The sequence below is a fragment of the Grampus griseus genome (assembly GCF_964374135.1).
Source record: "Grampus griseus genome assembly, chromosome: 20".
Classification (NCBI taxonomy): domain Eukaryota; kingdom Metazoa; phylum Chordata; class Mammalia; order Artiodactyla; family Delphinidae; genus Grampus; species Grampus griseus.
In genome coordinates, this window is record NC_139014.1 from 22,816,171 (window position 1) to 22,830,911 (window position 14,741).

Genomic DNA, 14,741 nt, shown 5'->3' on the forward strand with positions numbered 1-14,741 from the left:
ACAGAATGAATTGGAACCTATCTTATACCATACACAAAAAATAACTCAAAATGGATTTAAGTGTAAAACCTGGAACCATATAACTGCTAGAAGAAAACATAGAGAGAAAGCTCCTTGACATTGGTCTTGGCAATAATTTTTTGGATATGACACCAAAAGCACAGGCAACAAAAGCAAAAATAAATAAACGGGACTACATCAAACTAAAAATCTTCTGTACAGCAAAGTGGACCATCAACAAAATAAAAAGGCAAACTGTGGAATAGGAGAAAATATTTGCAAACCATATCCAAAATATACAAAGAACTCATACAACTCAGTGAACAAAAAAATAAAAATAACGATTAAAAATGGACAAAGGTCAGCTCGGTGCTTTGCAATGACCTAGAGGGGTGGGATAGGGAGGATGGGCGGGAGGCTCAAGAGGGAGGGGATATGGGGACATGTGTATGCATATGGCTGATTCACTTTGTTGTGCAACAGAAACTAACACGGTATTGTGAAGCAATTATACTCCAATAAAGATCTATGAAAAAAATGGACAAAGAGCCTGAATAGACATTTTTTCAAAGAAGACATACAAATGGCCAACAGATACATGAATACTTGCTCACATGACTAATCATCAGGGAAATGCAAATCAAAACCACAATGAAATATCACCTCACATCTGTTAGGATGGCTAGGATGGCTATTATCAAAAAGATAGAGGGGGCTTCCCTGGTGGTGCAGTGGTTGGGAGTCTGCCTGCCAATGCAGGGGACAGGGGTTTAAGCCCTGGACTGGGAAGTTCCCACATGCCGCGGTGCGGCTGAGCCCGTGTGCCACAACTACTGAGCCTGCATGCCACAACTCCTGAAGCCCGCATGCCTAGAGCCCGTGCTCCACAACAAGAGAAGCCACCACAATGAGAAGCCCGCGCACTGCAATGAAGAGTAGCCCTCACTCACTGCAACAAGAGAAAGCCCGCGCGTGGCAACGAAGACCCAACGCAGCCAAAAATAAATAAATAAATTTATTTATTTTAAAAAAAAAGACAGAGATAACAAGTGTTGGTGAGGATGTGGAGAAAGGAACCATTGTACACTGTTGATGGGAATGTAAATTTGGACAACCATTATGGAAAAAAGTATTGGGGCTTCTCAAAAAATTAAAAATAGAATTATCATACGATTCAGTAATCCCTCTCCTGGGTATATATCCAAAGGAAATAGAATCAGTATCTTGAAGAGATATCTGCATTCTCATGTTTGTTGCAGCATTATTTACAATAACCAAGATATGGAAACAACCTCAGTATCAATCCATTGACCAATGAATGGATAAAGAAAATGTGATACACACACACACACACACACACACACACAGAGAAATATTATTCGGCCATAAAAAAAGAAAGATATCATGCCATTTGCATCAACATGGATGAACCTGAAGGACATTAAGTGAAATAAGCCAGCCACAGAAGACAAATGTTGTGTGATCTCACTTATATGTGGAATCTAGAAACGTTGAACTCACAGAACCAAAAAGTAGAATGGTGGTTGCCAGGCACTGAGATGTAGGGGATATGGGGAGATGTAGGGGATATGGGGAGATGTTGGTCAAAGGGTACAAACTTTCAGTTATAAGATGAATAAGTTCTGGGGAACTAATGTACAGCATGGTGATTATAATTAATAATAGTGTATTGTATACTCTGTATTTGCTAAGAGTAGATCTTAAGAGTTCTCACCACAAAAACCAAAAACAAATAAACAAACAAACAAAACTATGTGAGGTGAGGGAATTCCCTGGTGGTCCAATGGTTAGGACTCCGTGCTTTCACGGCTGAGGACACAGGTTCAATCCCTGATCAGGGAACTAATATCCCGCAAGCTGTGTGGAGTGGCCAAAAAAAAAAAAAAAACTATGTGTATATTAAATCATCACATTGTACACCTTTTAAAAATCACATTGTATAACCTAAATACATACAAATTTTTTTTGTCAATAATACCTCAACAGGGCTTCCCTGGTGGCGCAGTGGTTGGGAGTCCACCTGCTGATGCAGGGGACACGGGTTCGTGCCCCGGTCCGGGAGGATCCCACATGCCGCGGAGCGGCTGGGCCCGTGAGCCATGGCCGCTGAGCCTGCGCGTCCGGAGCCTGTGCTCCTCAGCGGGACAGGCCACAACAGTGAGAGGCCCATGTACAGCAAAAAAAATAATAATAATAATACCTCAACAAAGCTGGGGGGAATGAAATAATATATGCTTACATTATTTGATGATTATAAAACGTACACATGCTTTGTAGTCATCATTACTTTCCTCCCTTTTTGTTGACTTCCTCTGATCTCTCTAGTTCAGAATGTTCAGCTAAATATAACGTTTGCTAATTCAATAGGAATTTATGAGCCACTGTTCTAGGCACTGGGAAAACAAAGACTAACAAGGTGGTCTCTGCCTTCAAGGTAATCAGAGGATTATAATGCACTGGACTAAAAGCCATGACAGAGGCACCTTCAGAGAGCACTCTAGGAATACAGGAGTAAGGCTTCTAACTCATAGGAGTGGAGGAAGTGACAACTGGGCTGAGTCTTGGAAGATGCATAAGAGTTATCCAAACAGAGGAAGGTAGAGGGATATTCTAGGCAGAGATGAAAACTTGCAAAGCCATGAAATTTAGTTGGGATAAAGGTAAGCTATTTTGAATTCAAAACATCACTGTTGCAACAAAGGACACGATCAACACAGTGAAAGGCAACCCTCGCAATGGGAGAAAATATTTACAAATCACATATCTGATAAGGGGTTAATACCCAGAAAATCTAAAAAATTCTTACACTTCAACAGCAAAAAACAAACAACTCTATCAAAAATGGGCAGGGACTTCCCTGGTGGCACAGTGGTTAAGAATCCGCCTGCCAATGCAGGGGACAAGGATTTGAACCCTGGTCCTGGAAGATCCCACATGCTGCGGAACAGCTGGGCCCGTGCACCACAACTACTGAGCCTTTACTCTAGAGCCTGAGAGTCACAACTATTGAGGCCCACGTGCCTAGAGCCCGTGCTCCAAAACAAGAGAGGCCATGGCAATGAGAAGCCCTCCTACCACAACGAAGAGTAGCCCCCGCTCACTGCAACCAGAGAAAGCCTGCGCACAGCAACAAAGACCCAATGCAGCCAAAAATTAATTAATTAATTAATTAATTAATTTTTAAAAAGGACAGAGGACTTGAATAGACATTTCTCCAAAAAAGATATACAAATGGCCAATAAGCACATGAAAGGGTGCACAGCATCACTAATCATTACAGTAAAGTAAATCAAAACCACAATGACATACCACCTCACACCCATTAGGATAGCTACCATAAAATAAAAAGGAAAGAAAGAAAAGAAAAGAACAAGCATTGGCAAGGATGTGAAGAAATTAGAACCTCGTACACTGTTGGTGAGAATGTAAGATGGTCTAGCTGCTGTGGAAAACAGTATGGAGGGTCCTCAAAAAAACATTCTATGAATTATCATATAATCCAGCAATTCCACTACTGGGTATATAACAAAAAGAAATCAGATCAGGGTCTTAAAGAGATATTTATGCATGCATGTTCACAGCAGCACTATTTACAACAGCCTAAAGGTGAAAGCAACTCAAGTGTCCATCAACAAATGAATAAATAAATAAAATGTGATATATACATACAATGGAACATATTCAGCCTTAAAAAGGAAAGAAATTCTACATTTCCCATGCTACAATGTGGATGAAACTGGATATTATGCTAAGTGAAATAAGCCACTCACAACAAGACAAACGTATGATTTCACGTACATGAGGTACCCAGAGTAGTCACATTCACAGAGACAAACAATGGAATGGTGGTTGTCAGGGGCTGGGGGAGAAGGGAATGAGGAGTGGTTGTTAAATAATTATAGAGTTTCAGTTTTTCAACATGAAAAGAGTTCTGGAGGGACCTCCCTGGTGGTCCAGTGGTAAAGAATCCACCTTCCAGTGCAGGGGACTTGGGTTCAATCCCTGGTCGGGGAACTAAGATCCCACACGCCACGGGGCAACTAAGCCCGCGTGCCACAACTACTGAGTTCACACGCCTCAACTAGAGCCCATGTGTCGCAACTAAGACCCGTCGCAACCAAATAAATAAATAAATATTTTAAAAAAAAGAAAAAAGTTCTGCAGTTGGTTGCACACCAGTGTGAATGTACTTAACCCTAGGGCTCTGTACGCTTAAAAATTATTAAAATGGTAAATTTTATGTGACGTGTATTTTAAGATATTTTGGGAAAGTTAGAGAAGTTTGTAATGATCTGGGTATTATTGCTACATTTTTAAAAATACATTTATTTTTATTCATTTATTTTTGGCTGCATTGGGTCTTCGTTGCTGCACAGGCTTTCTCTAGTTGCAGCGAGCTGGGGCTACTCTTCGTTGCGGTGCGAGTGCTTCTCCCTGCGGTGGCTTCTCTTGTTGCAGAGCACGGGCTCTAGAACGCAGTCTCAGTAGTTGGTGGCACACCGGCTTAGCTGCTCCGCAGCATGTGGGATCTTCCCGGACCAGCGATTGAACCTGTGTCCCCTGCATTGGCAGGCAGACTCTTTTTTTTTCTTTTTTTTAAAATTAATTAATTAATTTTTTTATACAGCAGGTTCTTATTAGTTATCCACTTTATATATATTAGTGTATATATGTCAATCCCAACCTCCCAATTCATCACACCACCACCATCCCCCTGCCACTTTCCCCCCTTGATGTCCATAGGTTTGTTCTCTACATCTGTGTCTCTATTTCTTAGCAGGCAGACTCTTAACCACTGCACCACCAGGGAAGTCCCACTAATTTCTTTTAGGTGTGACAACTGGTTATATAGGACAATGTCCTTTATTCTTAGGAGATGCACACAAAAAAATTTAAAGGTGAAGTGCAACCTATTTTGAAATGCGTTGATGGAAGGATGGATGCATAAATAAAAAGTTATATGAAACCAACCTGACAAAATGGTAACCACTGAATTCAGGTGGTAGATGTACAGTGCTCATTGTACTATTCTTTTAATATTTTCTCAATATTTGACATTTTTCATAATAAAAATTTGGAAAAAAAAACCTTTTAAATCACTGTATGAATCCAGGTGGAGAAAATAAAACCAAGCCACCATATATGCAAAAAATAATTAGATGTTTCAGTATGAGTTACCTCTGGGTATGACTGCCAAAGAAAAAGTCAACAAAGCAAAAAATAACCACGAGCTGTATTAATAGAAACACAGTATTTGTAGCGTGACTCCGTTCAATGTATTTATCCTCTATGAGTCTCAGTTCCATTGTGTGCAAAATGGGAAAAGAATTAAAGGAGACAATGTGTGTAAAGGGCTTGAAACAAAAGCCAATGTTCAACAAGTCTCCATAAGTAGCTGGTAGGACTACAAGAATGAGGAAAATGTTATAGTCTTAATGGACTTCTGTGCTGGTACACCATGCAGAACAGTTTACATTTTGCTCCGGGCATTGTCAGAGGATATTCCTCTGGTTCCTTGTGTGACACTGTCGTGTCATATAATGAGTTGCTGAAGGATAACAGGGTTTCACCTGGTGTGGGAAAGACTGAGGCAAGGAAGGCGTTATGAATGTCTTCTGATAGCTGAAGGAATAGCAATAAGAGCAAAGGGGGAAAGTTTCAGTAAAACAAATTTCATCTTAAATGAGGAAAAGGAGTCAGAGTGGTTTGAAGAGAAAATTGACTGTCTCAGGAAGTTGTGAGCTCCCTGGATCTGGTGATGGGTGGGTTGCAATCAGAGGTTGGACAACCACTTGATGAAAACATTGTCATAAAAAGGAGATTGGGCCAGATAATCTTTACAGTCCCTTCCAATCTAGGGAGTCTAAGATGCTCTTAAAATATGGCACCTGGGGGCTTCCCTGGTGACGCAATGGTTGAGAGTCCGCCTGCCGATGCAGGGGACACAGGTTCGTGCCCCGGTCCGCGAAGATCCCACGTGCCGCGGAGTGGCTGGGCCCGTGAGCCATGGCCGCTGAGCCTGCGCGTCCAGGGCCTGTGCTCCGCAACGGGAGAGGCCACAACAGTGAGAGGCCCGCGTACCGCAAAAAAAAAAAAAAAAAAAAAAATATGGCACCTGGAACTGAATGTGATGCTATAGATGTGACTTAGTGAGCAAAATACCCGCCTTAATAAAGTTATTGTTATTTCAATCTTGAAGATCTTTATGTTACAGGAAGAAGATAGAAAACCAAAAACTAAATACATTTGCTATATCTATCAGCTATTAATATCATGCCACCTATGCCAAATGTTGCATCTGTCTCATCTTTACTCTTGTATTCATTCATCTTTTCAATATTCCGTATATATTTACAAGATATGTCTTTTCCCCTAGGTACTAAAGATACAAAAATGAACAGACATATAAACAACTGATACATGCAACATAAGGGCCCAGTGGTGGAATTAAGGAGACATGGACTCCAATAAAAATTAATAAAATTTTTTTAAAAAGGAGACATGGGTAGAGCAACAAGGATAGAGATTCACTCTCTCTAGGGATGGTGGGAAGGCTTCCTTGAGGAAGTGATGTTTCAGCTGCATCTTGGGAAACAAATAAGGTTTTCCAGGCATAGAATGAGTAGAAAATCTTTCAGGAAAATGGAAGAGCTTATTAGGAGTCAAAATAGAAAGAGTGTGCCATGTTTTGGAGGGGAAATTAACCAGGTAAGACCAGGTCTCAAGGATATATGAAAGGCCAAGAACGTTAGGAACATGTATCATAATTCTAACAGGAGAGAGAGAAGGAGAGAGAGGGAGAGACTTAAACACCCAGCCTTCTCTTTCTTCTCACTTTTAGAGATCTCCCTCCTAAAACCTGGTATATTTTCATTCTTTAAGCTGGTGACCCCATTCACACTATGTTTATCCTCCCAGTTATCCTTCAAGAGAATTTGCAGCTATAGCAATCTGGAATTAATCTCTTTCTAGTTGTACATTTCAGATTATTGAAACTTCGAAGTACACCCCACCTCCTTACTCTACCTTTCGATGGGCTTGTCTTGGATTTCCCATCAGAACCCTCTCTGCAAGCTTGTCATGTGTGGGGCACTCTCGGGTTCCTCCAATATTGCCTCCAATTAATTGAAATTTCTTGTTCCTCCATTTCTTTAGCTAACAAGCAGGGCTGATGATGGGAAGGATGAAAGAGTGGAAGAGACTCATGAAGCCTTAATTTTTTTTTAACATCTTTATTGGAGTATAATTGCTTTACAATGGCATGTTAGTTTCTGCTTTATAACAAAGTGATGAAGCCTTAATTTGACCTATAAAAAGAATTCTAATTCCTGGCCCCTCATCACTGCTATTTAATAATTTTTACTGATTCTCAGCAAAAATTGATATTCCCTTTGGTCAGGGGGCTGAGTGACTATCTGCAAAGTAAGTGAAGTATGGCGTGCTTGGAGTCCCTTAGCTTGTGAAATTACCAAGACCCATTATTTCAGCATGGTTGTCTCCAGGCTGGCTCCAACACAAGAAAAAAAGACTGGTAAGATGCCTGGCTCCTGCCTTCCCATCAACTCTTTAATTTGTTTGACACATCTTACTGGTAAAAGCTCAGGTGAAGGGATACTGAAGCCGGATGAGGGCTGGGATCTCTAAATATGTTGAAAATGTTATCTGTTCTTTCTCAAATATGTCTCTCCCCTTCAGGTATTTGCTCTGTGATAGCCTTTTCCCTTGGCAGTCGTTGAGTCTCTGTGCCTTGTATTTCAAAACCGATAAGGAAAGGCGCATTGCGGGGCACCTGGGGAAGAGAGACCATGTGTGACTTGGGCTGCGTAGCCTCACAACCAGCGCTCACCCACCTCCCCCTTGCTGTGCATGCCTTGCTCGGCTAGAGAGCAGAAGGTAACAGAAAAGGAGAAAATAAATGGGCTTTCTCTGAGGGACTCACACATGCATTCTCTCTAGTGATCTCCTTATCTGCAGACTTTGCAAATTCTTTACAACATCTGATCAAGGAAGGGCTTTTTTGATGTTTCTGCATGTTCTCGATTTACTGCCCTGCTGCTGGGATATGATGAGATGCCCTTATCGGGAGCCCCTTCAGAGCTTTCCAGACGGGTTGCAAAATCTGTGTATTTTTAAATAAACAGCAAACTAGTCCCGGAATGTGGCTTCTTTGGAGCTAAAGCAACATTTGCATAAAGCAGGAGGGTAGATGCCAGACACAAGTGATCTACTACCCCTAATCTGACTCTGTGTCCCTCCTCTCCCCGCTTCCTGTCTCTCCCTAGACTCCCCATCATGTTAATTCTGCTGTCAGGACCACTCTATAAGTCCCCAGGACCTGGACTGAGTTACAGGATGGGAAGCCGCTCATGGCCTTCAGGCTTCTACCTTGCATCTGCCTTGTGCCTGGCTCTGCCGACCAGTCCTGGGAAGGTCACAGGTGGAAGGGGTTGGAGACTTGGACTTTCTGATCTGCTTATTCCTCAAAGTCTTCAAAGCTCTGATCTATATGTCTACCGTGATTAGGATCTCCAACGAAGTGATGGGGTGGGGGAGATATAGGGGGAGGCTGATTCATGTGAGAGCGGGCGCATGAGGAAAAAAGCTGAAAGCCCCCAATTCTTTTTTTTAAATTAATTAATTTTTATTGGGCTATAGTTGTTTCAAAATGTTGTGTTAGTTGCTACTGTACAGTGAAGTGGAGTTCCCCTTGTGCTATACAGCAGGTTCTCATTAGGTATCTATTTTATACATATTAGTGTATATATATATATATATATATGTATATATATATACACACATATATGTATATAATATGTATAATATATATGTATATATAATATGTATATATACATATATGTATATATATGTATATATGTATATGTATGTATATATATGTATATATATATACACACATATTAGTGTGTGTGTGTGTGTGTGTATATATATATATATATATATATATATATATGTCAATCCCATTCTCCCAATTCATCCCACCACCCCCCTTTTCCCCCTTGGTGTCCATATGTTCTTTCTCTACATCTGTGTCTCATTTCTGCCTTGCAAACCAGTTCATCTCTACCATTTTTCTAGATTCCACATATATTCGTTAATATATGATCTTTGTTTTTCTCTTTCTGACTTACTTCACTCTGTATGACAGTCTCTAGGTCCATCCATGTTTCTACAAGTGACCCAATTTCGTTCCTTTTTATGAAAGTTCCTACTTCTTATCCATCCCTGTATCATGACTCCCAGTACCTAGGAAGTCATAGCATTTGCATACCCATCATAAGAATTTGGAAAGATGTGTCCTCAAGGAGAACCCCTTCCCAAATTCATGTTAATAGCCCCCTTCCCATTGCCCCCAGGGTTGCTGTAATATGCCAAACCTGAACCCTTTCAACATCCAGATCCATCATGTCCGAAGTGCCTACATCTTTCCAAACTTGGAGAAGACCCCCCACTTCAAGTGGAAGGTCCCTAAAGCAAGACCTCCCATAATGGCCAAACCCTGACCTTTAGAGGTTTTCACAGAATTTGCGAGTCAACCAATATCTGAATTGGACACTATTTGTAGGCATTCTCAGTTACAAAGACAGAGAGAGAGATTCCCTAGTTAAACCTGGTAATCTTGAATATTGGGGTAGTCTGCTTGATTTCTCTCCTCCAAAAGGAAAAAAGCAGTCACCTCAGACTCTAAACAACGCCTGGTGGTCTGATAGCGAAGGCAGCGTGAAGAGGAGAATGAGGTGGAAGAGAGGCTGACATCCTAAATGCATTGCCTAGTCCAGATATGTGGGCTTATATATAAATCCTAGAGGGCCAGAGGCACAAAAAGAAAAATGATATGTTGCTTTTCAGGTATGTGATCTTGGGTATCTTATTTATTTTCTCTGAGCCTCGGGCTCCTCATATGTGAGAATAATGATCATACGAACCTCCCAGAGATGTGATGAGAAGTAAAGGCTAATAGCAAAGTTCTATATAAATGTCAATAACAACAACAATGATAACAAAAATAATAACAGCTGACACCAAGAAGGGAAGTGGAACAAGCATTGTGAGAGAAGTAGAGTTACCTGGGCAGCAATGATAAGCAGCAGAAGTGGAGTAGCTGCCTTAGCCTAGGTAAATCGGCACTTCCTTCCCTTGAGATAACGGGGCCACTCCTTCTCACCTTTCACATTGCTTCTCTACTCGAATGCTCCTTTCCCTTCTCACAAATTAAACAGGCTCTGCTCAGCAAATGTTTGTTCCCCATAACGGCTGCCAATCTGGCAGCTCCCTCACAGAGCTTGGGGATTTGTGGCTCATGGTCTCAGTGACTAATGCAGCCCTAGAGGTCAAGTAGATGGACACAGTCTGAAAGAGAGAAAGGATTCCTCCCATTCATCAGCAGCCACCAGCCTGCCCCATTGCCCTTTCCTGCCCAAGCCATCCTGCCTGTATCAACAGAAATATAGTGCCCAGATCGAGGGATATAATATTTCCACTCTACTTAGAACAGATCCAGTCACACTTTATATTTTCTGTTCAGTTTTGGACACTTTGTTTTGTACAAAATATTGACTAAGGAAGAAAGAACAGGATGGGGAAAGAGCTGGAAATCAGGTCTTAGGAGAAACAAATTAAGGAATTGGGAATGTATATTACTCTAGGGACACACACGACAGCTGTCTTCAGATATTTGGAGGGGTAGCATGTGGGAAAGGAATTGAGTCATTCGATTGGCTCCAGAAGGTAGCAAAGAAGTAAGATCAATGGGTGCAAGTCCCAAGAAGACGAACTCATATTCCTTATAAAGAAGTATTTTCTAGCATTTAGAGCAGTCCAACATCGGGAGAATCTCCCTTATAAATAGCAATCTTCCCATTGCTAGAGGTGTCCAAGCCCAGGATATTGTAGTAAAGATTGGGTGAAGGTATAAAGGGTAAAGTCTCTACGTTCCTTCCATATCCAAGCTTTCAGTTGTCGTTTTGCTTTGATTCGTGCCACTTTCATTCTCCTAAGTCTATCTCAGGCGGGCACTAGTAAGGTTGAGAAAAGCAAGGAATTCCCAGCAGATATCAACTTCAGCCCTGATATGTCTTGGGAAACTCACTCACCTAAGGAGAAATAAAAAAGCTCCTGGGTTATGTTCAGGAGGTATATGGGGAAAGAGAGAAAGGAACCAAAAAGAGTTCAGTGATGCAGATTCCTCACCTCTCTGTATGAGCTAAGAAGCAGCTAGATGGCCATCAAAATATCCAAATGCAATGTTGATTTGAAATCTGGATCAGTAGTTAATGGTATCTCATTCTTGGGCAGGATTTTCTCTACATCTGCCAAAGTTCTGAAGAAAACACCTCTCCGTGTTGCCCGGAAGCAGATTTACAAGTAACTCCCTCCTCCTCTGTCTCCATTCCCTTAAACAGTAAAATTCCTTCATTAAGCTTGCAGGGTGATTGGGGGTGTGTGTGTGTGTGTGTGTTTGTGTTGGGAGGAGAGGAAAGTCCTTTCTCTCCAGGTTCGCCTACATAGAAAGACCTGCTCTTCACACCTATCAGGGACCCATGAGCTTTTCTCTCTCCTCTCCCAATCAAGGGCTTCAGACCTCAACAGAGAATGGACCCTGTGACTAAGGGGGCTGCTCTCAATTCCATGCTGAAGTGGGAAGGGGCTCTAAGGGTGCTGAGTGAGACCCTCTCTGACTCCAAAAAAACTATCTACGTCTGGAGCCCTGCCTCAGTTGAAAGGAGAGGATGGAAGAGGGCTCCTGACCCCAGAGAAGAATCTGAGTTATGTCTCAGCAACTGAGCAAACATTTACACTTGTCACCAAAAATAAAACTGAAAACTAAACTTTAAAGTTCTGGGGAGGGAAAAAAAAGAGAGAGAGAGAATCCGGTCTTCTCTTGTTTTCCAAGGGGAAATCTAAGATTGGGAGCAGCTTAGCACCTGGCCAATGCAAAAGACATAAAAGCAAGAAGTTTTTGTACTGATTAAATTAAATTCAAACCCAGGACCCCCTTTTTCCCAGAGAACTGTGTGCAAGAGGGCTGGAGGAAGAGAGAGAGTAAAGCAAAATTTTTTCCGGTTTCCACATCCCTTTGACTTAGAAAGAGTAGAGACGGAAGGAAGACTGCTGCAGATAAACCCCTTTCTTATTCAAAGAGAGGAATTTAAAAAAAAAAAAACATTTTTTTTCTCTAGTGAAATAGAGGGAGTTTTTCATAAAGGGAGGATTTTGGAACACACTCAGATTATTTTTGGTAGATTATTTTAACACACTTTTGAAACTTTGTTTTTTCTTTTTCTTTTTTTTTTCCAAAATAGGCTGTTGAAGAACCCAAAGTTAGTATTGGTATTGGGCACTAACTGGGTGCTACTTTTCCTTTATTTTTGTATCTGTCCCTCTGTTCTTCATCATTAAATTCTAGGGATGAGCACAAGCTCTTTTTTCTTTTTCCTACTTAAGGTGGGAAGACTCAGGTAAAGCTTACTAAACTCTGGGTCCAAACACCCAAATGAAAACCAGGGAAAAAATCAGCTTTCCAGATCTTTGGTATTCTGTGAAGGAAAAGTAGGAAATTAGTCACGTTTGGGATTTTTTTGTTTGTTTCGTTTTCTCTTAATTTTTGCTTTCCCTCTGAGCGCGCAGCCACACACCACCCAACACAGAGAGATAACTCATTACTCGCCTCCTTCCTTTTCACTTCCATTCTGGGAATTCTGTAGAGATGAGACTGAAGCATTTTTAGCAAAAGGCCCTCTTCCTTTTCACCTCTATGCGGAGAACTCTTCTATTTTCCACTCACACTTCTCAGGAGCTTCATTTGGTACCACTTAACAGTCAAAACGTAAACTCCAACGAGTGGAGAGAAACAGAACCTTTCCACGCAGGTAACAATACCTGTCTCCCCAGCCCGCTTTCTCTGGCTGTTGCAGCCACGTGTGCAGAGCTGTGTACGAGGTCAGTTTATTTGCCGGTCTGAGGCACAAGTAACAACGCTTGTTTACAGACAGGTCTGCGAACGTGTGCGGGAGGTTGGCGTGTCTCTTCGGGAATGTGTCAAGGTGTGGATTTCAATGGGTTTTGAAATGTGCCGCTTGGTAAGGCGGGAGCCTGCAAGCATGCAGACTCTTTCAAAGGTGTCCTTGCAAGGCCCCATCCAATGCACCCAAATCACTGAATTTGAATTGCTGAATACAGACCCCCTGCTGGATTAGGAATTGCCCCACCACCCCACCCATCCTCCAAGGAAGGAGCTGCCCTCTTGCCTACCTCTAACTCTGGGTAGTGTCCCTCCTGCCAGGCTCCGAAAGGTGGGGATTGAAAATTGAGTTCCGGAAAATGACTGAGTGTAAATTGGAGAGACAGTGGAGTAACTGGAGGTGGTGGACGGTGGAAAGAAAGCTCAGGGCTGGAGAGGAGCGTGGGACAGCTCTTTCCACCAGCTGCCAGCCTATTTCCTCACATACACCTCAAAGGCTTTTCTTCTGCACATCTTGTTGTCCAGATTTTGCCTCTTCAGACTCCCCATCCCCAAAAACAACAGCTCCCAGCAAAGGCTGTGTCTGAAATGGGGGATCATAGAACTCTGGCCAAATTGTCAGAGCCATGCCCAGAAGCCTTGAACCTTTGAGTTTTTTCAGGTCACTGCTGAGGAATTCCATTCCTCAACTCCGTTCTTCCTAGGGGGCCCTTGATCTGGAAATCTAACGCCAGGGAGGAACAGGAGGTGGAGGTGACTTTTCCTTTTCCTTGACACTTTTCCCTTCCCTTTTCTTGCTTTAAATCAGGTTTCCTGTTCTGTGATCAGGATCCACGTGTGTAGGTCTATGGTGCGAGTGTGCAAGAGGATGTCATCAATTCCCAACAATTTCCAAAAATGGTAACTGACCACACCAGAATGGGTGATCTTCTCAAGCGTTCTGAGAAACTTCCAACAGGTGACCATCCTTGCCCTCGAGTTCCATTAAGCATTAAAAGTAACGCTTCCCCTTGCTGTCCCCTTTCAGACCCAAACGAACCTAAGTGAATTCACTTTATTGGGCCTAGAAGGGGAAGACTTCCCAAAGGTTTTTAGAAACGGAAAACTTGGTCCATTGGCGTATAAAGGACACTGCACCCTGTGGGGCTGCATTGGGTGATGGAGAGGAGAAAGGAAGGCTTGTCTGCAGCGGCTGCACCTGCCTGGATCTCTCAACAGAAGGGTTGGCTTCTCTGTCTATTTTCTACCAACATTTCTACCAACCTAAACATCCAGCTGGGCCTTCAAATCCTTTACATTTCTAAAGTTGAGTCTTTTCTTCAGTTTATGCTTGCTGAAGTAAAGGAAGTTCAAACAAAACAAACAAACAAAAACTCTATGGGTGAACCCTCCTGGGGAGCAGACTCGCCCTGAAGCTATAAAAGAAACTCTGTCATTTGCCTGAGATAAATACTTTTAACAATGAACGGAGAGTCAGAGAAAAAGAAGATGCCTCCCAAGTCCCATTCCATCACTTGTCCTACTTTCGTTATTTTCATATGAATACACTGATCAGGTAACACTCTTGGACTAATCAAATGTCTAAAACTGATGTCATTTCAGAAGACCATTTTGGGGGGGTGACTGGCTTCTAGCCAAGAGAAATTTGCTTCAATGTTCACTTGTCCAACAAATATTTACTGAGCATCTACTACATGCCAGGCATTGTTCAAGGCACTAGAAATGCAGCAATGAACAAAACAGA